Source organism: Abrus precatorius, unplaced genomic scaffold, assembly GCF_003935025.1.
Source record: "Abrus precatorius isolate BTA unplaced genomic scaffold, Abrus_2018 Scaffold3, whole genome shotgun sequence".
Taxonomy (NCBI): Eukaryota; Viridiplantae; Streptophyta; class Magnoliopsida; order Fabales; family Fabaceae; genus Abrus; species Abrus precatorius.
In genome coordinates, this window is record NW_020874373.1 from 23,322,243 (window position 1) to 23,334,048 (window position 11,806).

Here is an 11,806-nt window from a genome sequence, read left to right on the forward strand (position 1 = left end):
GCGGTTCTGGAGGCAGGGAAGAATTTCTCCAGAAATAACCTCTTCATTTGATTCCATGTGGTGATTGTTGAAGGTAGAAAGTAGAGCCAATCCTTCGCAACACCATCCAGGGAGAAGGGGAACGCCTTCATCTTGACATGGTCTTCAGGCACTCCTTGTGGTCTCATGGTGGAACACACCACATGGAACTCTTTTAAATGCTTGTGAGGATCTTCACCTGCAAGTCCATGAAACTTTGGTAACAAATGGATAAGTCCAGATTTAAGCTCATAAGAGGTTGTTTCATCTTCAGGATATTGGACACACCATGACTGATACACAACATTAGGTGTGGCCAATTCCTTCAAAGTTAGCTCAGGATTATTAGCCATGTTCTCCCTAACAACAGGAATAACAGTAATAGTTTCAGAATCACCAAGTAAGCTACCACTACCACTACCACTAACACTGTTTTTGCTAGATCTTATCCTCCGAAGTGTTCTTTCTATTTCAGGGTCAGGTTCATGCAATATAACAGGGTTGGCCCTGGTCATTCAAGTTTAGAACCAACAAGAACAGAAAATACTCAATGAATGCACAAAGTCAGTTTACAAAGCAAGTACCATCAAAATGCAAGATATGAATGAAGGGGGACCATGATAAATCTCTTTTTGGTATGGGAAAACACCACAAAAATTTTCAGATTTTTTTGAATTGAATTGCTATGGGAACTAGAAGCCTAAAGTCAAGAAAAATAGGTCAATAAATACTGAAAAATAAAAAACTTTTAGAAAACAAGCAATTTTTGAAATTCTGGGCAGCCTCAACAGCAAAGCTAGTTACATTGAATAAGAAATTTTTTTCTACCCCAAATGCATATGCAATAAGCTCAATTCTGAGTTTTCTAGCAAAAGTTATGCCACTTTGAAGTTTCGCAAAAATTTTCTCGGCCACCAAGATGTATCTTTGTTTCTATAAATGATTTTTGCAATCTACCAACTCTAAACACTAATAGACACTAAAAGAAATGTGGACACAAAAATTCAGATCAAAATTCAATCTCTGGCTATTTTTTTTTGGAATTTTTCAAAATCGGATGAATAGTGCATGAATAGTGTGTGAACAGTATGTGAACAGTGCACGATGAATAGTGAAATCTGATAGCAATTATGCAGCATCTATGTTTTCTATTCCTACTAGTCCTCTGTTTTTCGCATCCAGCCACACACAATTGACCACAATGGCACCAATCACACAACTAAACACTAAAAACACGAATTAAATCTGCAAAATTAAATGTAATAAACAAAAAAAATAGACAAACAGAATCCCTACGACAAAAATGAAAACGCCCAAGAAAATGCACACGAAAACACAAACAAAAATGCACACGAAAACGCAAACGCAGAAGAGTGAATCACAAAAACACACAATCACAAAATGATGAAATAAAAACAAAATGACTTATGTCCCCGGCAACGGCGCCATTTTGATAACCACGTCGCAATGGTATCAAACAAGCTAGATTTTCTCAAAAATGGTGCAATACAAGAAGCAAACCTAGGTCATCTCTCAAGGACATAAAATGCATTTTATTTTTAATTCCATCATGCAATTTCAAATTAGATTGGGGGAGGATTTGTTTTGAATTTAAACGACAAAATAACAAAAACGAAAATTAAGGATTATGAAATTCAACCAATTCAAGATCTCAATCCCTACAATGCAATTCTCGTCGTTCACACAAATATAATCCCAACGAATTTCCAATCACACTAATTCAATATGCATCAACAACCCTAAAATCTAAATCTAGATTATGAATTCCATCAAAACAAGAACCACAATCGCAAACCCAATACTTTAATAAAATTTAGAACAATTGATTGATTAAATTAGGTGAATCCAATTAATTCAAATCTGAAATTAACCTATTCTTTCTATTTAGGATGCAACGAAAATTCCATATCATGAAAAACGTAATTAACCTAATTAGAAAAGAGGAAGGAAAGGAGGAATTCGATAAAACCTATTTTGAAACTCAAATGCAATGTAGTTTTTGAAACCTTGAACCGGTTGATGAATTAGCCTTGCTTCATAATCATGTTGCTCGACCAATTAGAGAAGGGGATGAAGTTTCCGAAAATAAAAGAGAGGGAGACGAGAGGAATCCTTACGAAAGCTTTTATTTAAAATTCTGAAAATTAAGGCAAAAAAGAGGGAAGAAGATCCCCACGCGAAATCATAAACCCTATTTAAAGACAAAATAATTGGGCTTAATTAAGGCCCAGCTTCCTAACGAGGTTCCTAAAACCCTAATTAAGTAATGTCAACAATAAAACCAAATTCTGAAAAATTCATTGCAGGACCGCAACATTGTGATGCAGTTTTAGGCCTGAAGATGTTCGAACTGGGCTTTTCTCGCAACAGAGAAGTTGTAGATCTCTCTCTTATCTTTCCAGGGACACCAATTTTGTCCAATTCCGAGTAGTGTAGCTCCAGATATGGTCTTTTCAAGAAACTGTGTCAAAACAAGAATTTATGGCAGGAATTAAGAAAGATTTAAATTTAAATCCTAAATGACTTACCAACACAAATCTAAACTAACACATCAAAATAATATACTAAAAAGACTCAATTAAATCGAAAACATAGAGAGAAAGATGTATTAAAATATGACTATCAAGGATACGTTTACGAAACTTTTTATGTGCATGATTGATGAATCCACATTTTACTAAATTTTTATACATCATTTATTACTCTTTATAGAAAAGAATAGACTTAGATAGTGAAAATAAGATGAATATTCCAATTAGGCTAAATAATATAGGTTTCTTAGTTTTTGGTTAATTTACATTGATTTAGATAGTTTATTTTACATGTTTTGATCATTTGAATAATGTGGCAGGAATCCCCATGCCTATTTTGAAGAATTATTGGATTTTGAGGAATTTGAGGTGAAAGTAACTACTTTCAAAATTGATAGTGACAACTACAGTAAGCCATTTTCAGCAAAGGGACCAAAGTGATCACTTTCAAAGCTTAAAGTGACAACTACAGCAACCCAGAATCCACTAAACTTGCGCGTGGTTACTATGAATATTCATAGTAGTCACTCCAGAGCATGCAGAATTGAAGGTACTGTGCGTAGTTACTATCAAAATTCATAGTGACAACTCCAGAGAGTCCAAAATGTCCCAGTGCTGCGCGTGATTACTATGAATATTCATAGTAATCACTCCAGAGAGGCAAAACCCAACTGATGTTGCGCGTGTTTACTATGAAAGAATGAGAGTAACTACTTTGGAGGGTGCCAGCTTTAGTATAAATAGATTTTTACCAAATTAGGGTAGAACTTTTTACACTTTTTGAACCTTTTCTCTTCTTTACTCAATTTAGGATATTTTCTAGAGCTTAGGGCAACCTTGGGTGACAGCCAAGGGTCCAACCTAGGGTTTGGTTTCTCATTTCTCTTGCTTTTACATTAATGTTAATGAGTTTTCTGCATTTCCCAACTGCGTTTTTGACCCCCATTTCCATGGAGGGCTAAATTTTGTGTAATCCTTAGTTAGTTCGCATAGATTCTTGAGTTCCTTGAATTTAATGATAATATAATTCCTTTCTTTTCATGAATTACTTCTTCCTTGTCTCTTGAATTGAATTAATGGTGAATGAGGGGGGTATTGCTCAATTAACCCTAATTTCATTTTAAGGAGATTCTAAACTAGGGATTGCTTAATCCTAGGTTTAATTCTAAGGTTGCGTAATTTTGGGATGAGAGATTAGAGCCTAACAAATTGCGTAATTTCGTTGGGACCATAAGGTTGATTTTCGCTTGTTAAATTAACCTTATTCATGGAAGAAAGGATGAATGTTAAATCTTGAGTGGAATGAGGATAGAATCTTTGTGGATGAACTAAGGATTGCTGCTTTCTATTGTTTGAACTAATTAAACTCGTTTGTTCGTTACTCTTTATTTTGATTTGAAACCACAAACCCCCCCCATTTTAATTGCTTGTTCAATTAATGCCTTCAACATGTTTAATGAAGATTAATAGCCAATGTTCACGGGAGACAATCTAGGGTAACTCTAGTACTACATTAAATTGTTTAAATTTTGATGAGGATTTGCGACAAATCTTTTAAACACCTCAAAATAAACCATCATCAATGATAAGGAGGATGGAGAGTCAAGGTCACAGTTTAGCACAGCTGGGGGATGTGAGTGTTCAGGTTTGAAGGGAGAACCTTCGGGGTAGTGAAGGGGGGTTGCCCTAATGGTGCGGAATAGCTCACCGCGGCTGGGACACGTCGCCATCGAAACCTCCACTAATCCTGACGTGAGCAAGCATTACCGAGGATTGTGGAAGAACTCATTCCTGAGGAACTGAAATGGTAAAATGGGAGAATGTCCCTGAGAGATTATGTACAATGTGTGCTTGTAGGGAATGAGGGTCTCCGATCACCTTGACTGGAGGAATGGTGGAAACAAATTGAGGAAGTAGTGGCGTTCTAAGTGACATCATTTAAATCGCATGGTGATGAATTTCTGTGACTTTACTTGCATCTTGTGGCTATTTAATGGACATTAAATTGTGACTATGTGTTTACTGGAGTATGATTTCATGAATACTTTTATGTTATTTAATTTCCCCACTTGTTCAACTGCTGATAGATGATTGTATTGAAGCTCACCCTTTCTGTTCCTATTTTGTTATTGTGTTTGTTGTATGTATTGCATGACTATGTGACAGATGGACCCTCAGCAAGCAATGATTTGAGGAGAGGATTCCGGGGAGAAAGCAGTCTGGAGATACAACCCAACAACGCGCCATCTTGTGTATCAGGGAATGATCTCTATGACCATTGGGCCTCTTGTTGAAGACGGTTGGAAGCCCAGTTAGAGTGACCATCTTTTTGCCGATATCTTCGTACCTTTACCGTATGAATGGAGCATTATCATTCATATACCCTCCTCTTCTTCTTCATCTCAAGAACCCCCTGCCAAGCGATTGAAAACTTTTGTCAAAAAAGGTAAAACCATTATCGATCTGGACCCAGAGCCTACCCTTCCTCCCAGCCTTTCTCCTGCCCCTGAGTTGAAAGATGTCGAGGTTATCGAGTCTTCCATTAGGCTAGTGTCTCGCCACTTCTCACAGATCCAAACACCTCCTCCCGACGAAGCTGGACCCTCCATATGACGTCCTTCACCACCACCACTTGCTTCTCGATTGCCTCCACTTGACTGGATTGACAGCAACCCGGACGACCTGCCACCCTCTCCTCATCCTCAGCCAGTGGATGATTCTCATGACTCCGACAGAGTAGAAACGAGGATTTCTTTCCGTTAGAGTTTTATTTGTAGTTGTTGTTTTATTTTCGTCATGGATAAATACTGCTCATAGGACTTAGGTTGTCTTTACTATTTTGGAATACTAAACTTTGGGGTTATTTGGCTTTGATTTTTTTTTACCTCGGACACCTTGGCTGGATGGTATATATATTTATGCACTTTTCTTTCATCAATATACTCTTTGCTATATTTCCAAAATTTCATCTCTAACGGTATCGTTGTTATAGAGTTATTTTGCGAACAATTAGAGTAACTAACATAAATGATTTGTACGTTGTTGAAATGTGAGACTGGATAATATATATATATATAATTTTATGATGAGTGAACTCAATGCAAGTACATTGTTATAATGGTTATCTTTTAATTAGTTTGAGTTATTGTGATGAATTAAATATTTGAGTTGGAATGTGAATACTGTAAATTCATGCGGTTGGTGTGGAATCGTACAATAGAGAATTGTAATGTGATCGTTCATGGAAGTACTTTTGAACGAATCTTGAGGATTGAGAGACGAAATTATGCCCCTAGAGTAATGAATGACGGTATATAGCTAGTAGGATCCCTCTATAATATTGTTTGATTGAGTTCTCTTACACGTATAATTTAGGTGTGCCACATTGTAGAGTCTTAAGTTATAATATGAGTATACAGGGTTTTGGTAGAAAATAGGTGTTACATAGGGACTAACTTATAAAATTTTACATATAGGGACTAACTTACAAATCTAAGTCAAAAGTATTTTTGTAAATTTATGATAAATCCATATTTTACCAGTATTTTATCTTAGTTTTAATACATTTGGTAAAGAAAACATGGTAGAAAAATATGAAAAACTCATAAAAATAATAGAAAGTTAAAAGTCTTTTCTAAATACAAAGTTGTTTAAATTTTATGTATTTTCTATGTAGAAATTAATGATTCAATCATATTTTTGTAGGAAATTCTGAGCTAAATTCATAAGGCTGGAAGATCAAGAGAAAGATAGAAGAAAAGTAGCAAAAATTGGAATCAAGGAATAAGGTCTGGTGAAGCAAGAGTTGGGCATTGATAAATCCACATTTTACTATATTTTTAGCCTAGTTTTTGTTAGCAAATAAAAAGTTAAATAGTAAATAAACTTGAAAATATCATAAAAATTGCATTAATATTTATAATTGTATAAATAGTTTAGAATTTTAGATTTTATTCCAATTATGGACAATTTTGCTTAAAAAGACTTAATTTTGTGCAGAAGCTTGAGCTGAAGATGTTTGAGTTGAAGATTGAAGTGAAGAAAGTAGAGGAATTGAGCTTAAAAGATGAAGAATCAAGTGTTATGTGTTGGGCATAGCCACTTTGAGTGCATAGAGTTAACACTTTGAAGAAGAAAATCCATGAAGACCAAGAGAGTAGCTACTTCAAGTGTTCAAAGTAGCTACGCAGTAAGCGCGTAGCCACTCCAGGTGTTGAGAGGAGCTACGCCCAAAGCCAATTCAGAATTGGACAGTGCGCGTAGCTACTTCAAGTGCTCAGAGTAGCTACGCAATTAAGCACGTAGCCATTTCAAGTGCTCAGAGTAGCTACGCAGTAAGCGCGTAGACACTCTAAGTGCTGAGAGTGTCTATGCAAAAGTAACAGAATTTTAAATATCACTTCTAAGTATCAACTTTGGAGGATTTGAGTTCCTAATTCAATTATAGAAGCTTCTAGAAGACCTTTCATGCTATAATCCTCAGAGATTAAAGTGTGGAAGTGGAAAAGGCGGGAAAAATATTATAAAGAGAAGTTAAGAGTTCAGAATTGGAGGTCTTTTGCCATTTTTTGTTTTCTTTTCACTTTTACACCTTAGAAGAGTTAGAATGGGAGATTGGGGGTGACTTCCAAGCTCTGGACCTTGGGGGATCAGGCTGGGGATTGGATTTATGAAGAAATTCTGCAGCTCTTTGATAACCACGTCGCAATGGTATCAAACAAACTAGATTTTCTTAAAGATTTTGCAATAGAAGGAGTAAACCTAGGTCATCTCACAAGGACATAAGATACATTCTGTTTTTGGTTCCATCATGTAATTTTAGATTAGCTTAGGGATGGATTGTTTTGAATTAAATTGTAAACAACAGAAAAGAAAAGAACAAAGAATAATTCTAACGAAACGAAATATGAAGTTCAACCAAATCAAGATCTCAATCACTATAACGCAATTCTCATTGTTACACGAATACAATTCCAACGAATTTCCAATCAACACTAATTCAATATGACATTAATAACCCAAAATCTAAATCTAGATTATGAATTCCATCAAAACAAGAATTGCAATCGCAAATCCAATGCTCTAACAAAATTCAGAAAAATTGATTTATTGAATTAGGTGAATTCATTTATTTCAAATATGAAATTCTAATTCTCTGTTTAGAATGCAAACGAAAATTCAATATCATGAAAAACGTAATTATCCTAATCAGAAAAGAGGAGGAAGAGCGAGATGTCGATAGAACCTAACCCGAAACTCAAATGCAATGTAGTTCTTGAAAACCTTGAACTGATTGATGGATTAGCCTTGCTTCATGATCATGCTTGCTTCGGCCAAAACCAGAAAATATAAAAAGATGGAAGGTTAGAGAGACGAAAATAAAGGAAAGAATTTAAAATAAAGACTTTTTGAATTCTGAAAAATAATGAGCGGGAAAAGAAAAACAAGGATTTGTACATAGAGTCATAACCTCTATTTAAAGACAAAATAATTAGGTTTAATTAAGGTCCAATTCCCTAATGAGGTTCCTAAACACCTAACTAAGTAAAAGACAAAATAATTGGGCTTAATTAAGGCCTAACTCCCTAATGAGGTTCCTAAACACCTAACTAATTAAAATCAACAATACAATCAAATTCTGAAAATTTCAGTGCAGGGCCGCAATATGGTAACGAAATTTTGGACCTGAAGATGCTCGAACTGGGCTTTTCTCCCAACAGAGAAGTTGTATATCTCTGTCTTATCTTTCTAGGGACATCAATTTTGTCCAATTCCAAGTAGTGTAGCTCCAGATATGGTCTTTGCAAGAAACTGTGTCAAAATAAGAAATTATGGCGGGAATTAAGAAAGATTTATATTTAAATCCTAAATTACTTACTAACACATCAAAATAATGCACTAATGAAGCTCAATTAAACCAAAAACATAGAGAGAAAGATGTACTAAAATATGACTATCACTCTTCTTCTTCTACTCTTTCTCTTTTTTTTTCTTTTAAGAACATGTTCTGATTTCTTTTTGTTAGGGATCCATGGATGCAGATTTGATATTGTGATGTAATTTTGGATCTGGACCTTGAGGTTTTAATTGAATTCAGTATGTGATTCTGTTCTTAATGCAGTTGTGAATTAATCCTTCATTCAATTGAATTTAGAGGAATCTTCATCAATGGAAATTGAGTTTATTTCTCAGATCTGAATCATATGCCTAGGTTATTGAGATCTTAGGAATAAGTATCATAATCTAGTAATCCTATAATTTCCAGAACTTAATGCAATATTTGATTGAATTTCACCTAAGGAATTAGGGAGGTTTAATTAGGTATTAGGATCAATGAGGCAAGGAATTGTCCTTTAGTTAAAGAAGTGAAATTGATTATCAATCAAGTAGAATTCTTAAGAGTCTAGAATATTATTACATTGCAATAGAAAATCTAGTGAAGTGATTCCTAACTATTTTCCATACAGCATTTTAATACAAAATTTGAATTTCTATTTTTGCTGTATTTTTCATATTTTTGCACTTTATTGTTTTTGTTTGTTAAATGATTCAAAACACTCCAAATTCATTTGACTCAACTAGTTATTGATTTGTGAAGTGGTAATTGATAGACCTAATCCCTGAGGACGATACTTGGGACTCATATTGATTTCCATATTTTATTACTTGCTACAACTACCTAGTACACTTGCTAGTTAGTTCTCCAATTTTTGTGAACAGGCATTATCACTTTTATTCACAAAAGTGATTGTTCAAGAGCCTAATATTGAAGGATGATCTGAGCGTTATCACTATCACTGATGATAGTGATCATTCCAGAGAAGCTTCTGTCAAAGCAAGATATGCGTTATCACTTTTGTTCACAAAAGTGATCCTTACAGAGAGCCTTCCGTCACTGCAAGCTGCATGTGTCTCCTATTGTTCACGAAAGTGAATAGGAGCAAACCTTGAACCTCTGCGTTGCTACTTTATGAAGAATAGTGATTGTTCCAGTCCTGAAGATTATCAGAAAGTGCTCTACGTGGCTACTATAGTGAAAAATAGTGACCACGTCAAAAAGGAGGGAATTCTATAAATACGAATTAGCTCAGATCTATTGGGATCTTTCGTTTATTTTTTTTTCCATTTTTTTTCTAGTGCTGAGAGAGTTTGAGAGAGATATTAGGGACGAATACCAAGCTTCAAATCTTGAGGAATCAAATTGAAGATTGGCTTGAAGATGCTTCTTCGTTCATCTTCTTCTTCTCTTTCTTTCTCTTTTTATTTTGTAATGGTTGCTTAAACTCTTTGTAGTTAGGAATTATGGATTTGAAATGAAACTGTTGAATTGATTTTGGATCTGAACTTTGAGTGCTGGATTGGATTGAGTAATTGATTCTGCTTTTCAAGTAGTTGTTGATTGGAAGTTTGATTAACTAATTACAGAGGAACTTTTATCAATGGAAGTTGAACTTGTTTCTTAGACCTGAATCAATTACCAAGATTTCTGATTTCTTAGGGATAAGACATCTTTATCTTGCAATCTTTTGGTTTTTAATGCTTAATGCAACATTTAATTGAACTAGATCTAAGGAATTAGAATGATTAAATTGAATGTTAGATTCATTGAGTTAAGGAATTAACCTTTGATTAATATATTGTGAAACTGATTGTCATTCCATCTAAATACTTGCAAGTTTAGAACTTTATTGAATCAACACTGAAGTTTTGGTGAAACAAGTCTCTAACTATGTTTTCTACATCTGTTAAATACACATTTTCATGATCTTTGTTCTGTTTTGTTATCTGAGTTTTAATATTTGTTGCTTTTGCTTCCAAACTTCAATTGAATTTTGTTAGACTCAAATAATTGTGGACTTGTGAAGTGATATTTGAGAATTCTATTCCCTGAGGATGATATTTGGGACTCAAACATAGTTCTAAAAATTTTATAGCTTGCTACAATAACACTAGTACACTTGCTAGTCAAAATTACTTTTGTTGAGAAATTGACAAGTTTTTGGCATCGTTGCCGGGGAATAGTTGTTTTCAATATCATTAGTAACAGGAAAATAACTAGATTGGGCATTTGTTTTCTTTAATTTTCTGCAATATTAGATTGCATTTAGAATTTTTCTGTTTTGCACTCAATTTAGTAGTTAATTCTTTACTTTTATAGTCTGGATTTCTGGCAGATCTTTGTATTATTTTAAATAGTTACATTGCTTGAATAATAGAATTAGTGCAGTTTTTTGTTTTCTTCCTACTTATTTCTCATTTTGATTGTATATGCATAGCAAAAACAAAATACATTCTATTAAGAAGAGAGGTTAGAGAAGAAAGTTCTTTAGGAGGTGATAGTGATTTAGAGATTATACATTCTCTAAAGAATCAAAATACTCCTATTATAAAAAGAACACATTCACCTTTAGGACAGACAACTCCAGAAATTGAAATGGCAGAACAACATAGAGTGAGAACACTAGGAGATTATGCAATTCCAATTATGCAGGGCTATAACTCTTCAATAGTTAGACCAACCATTCAAGCTAATCATTTTGAAATCAAACCAACCTTACTTCATTTGGTACAACAGGATCAATTTTCTGGAGGAATTTTTTATTATCCTAACTTGAATATTTATAATTTTCTGCAGTTATGTGACACTATAAGGATGAATGGAGTGAGTGAAGATGCTATAAGACTGAGGCTATTTCCATTCTCTTTGAGAAACAAGGCCAAATGTTGGTTACAAGCACAGCCTCAAGAGAGCATCACCACATGGATAGAACTTGTGAACAAATTTTTAACCAAGTACTTTCCTCCATCCAAAGCTACCAAATTGAGAGGGGAAATCACATCCTTTGTGCAGTAGGAAGGAGAATCACTTTATGAAGCTTGGGAAAGATATAAAGAGTTACTAAGAAGATGTCCACATCATTGTATTCCAGAGTGGATGCAGTTGGAAACTTTTTACAATAGAATGAATGTAGTGACTAGAACTATGGTGGATGCAGCTGCAAGAGGTTCTCTAACTATGAAATCCTTAGAGAAGAAGCTCAAAGAATTATTGAGATGATGGCTTCATCTATGTACCAAAATTCCAACTCAAGACATGCAAAGAGAAGTAGTGGATATGAAGCTAAAGCTATAGAGACTTGTCTTGCACAGAATCAGCTGCAAAATCAATTATTTTCTGAGCAAATAACAGCTTTGACTCAGCAAATCAGCAATCTACAAGCCGAAAATGTTGCAAC

General features: G+C 34.5%; 1 non-coding gene across 1 annotated transcript; it reads right to left on the bottom strand.

Annotated features, from left to right (window-relative positions):
* Positions 1 to 11,388: 11,388 nt before the first annotated feature.
* Positions 11,389 to 11,495, bottom strand: LOC113864037. The gene has a single exon (XR_003504644.1). It is a non-coding gene; the product is annotated as a small nucleolar RNA R71 (small nucleolar RNA).
* Between the last annotated feature and the right edge of the window lie 311 nt (positions 11,496 to 11,806).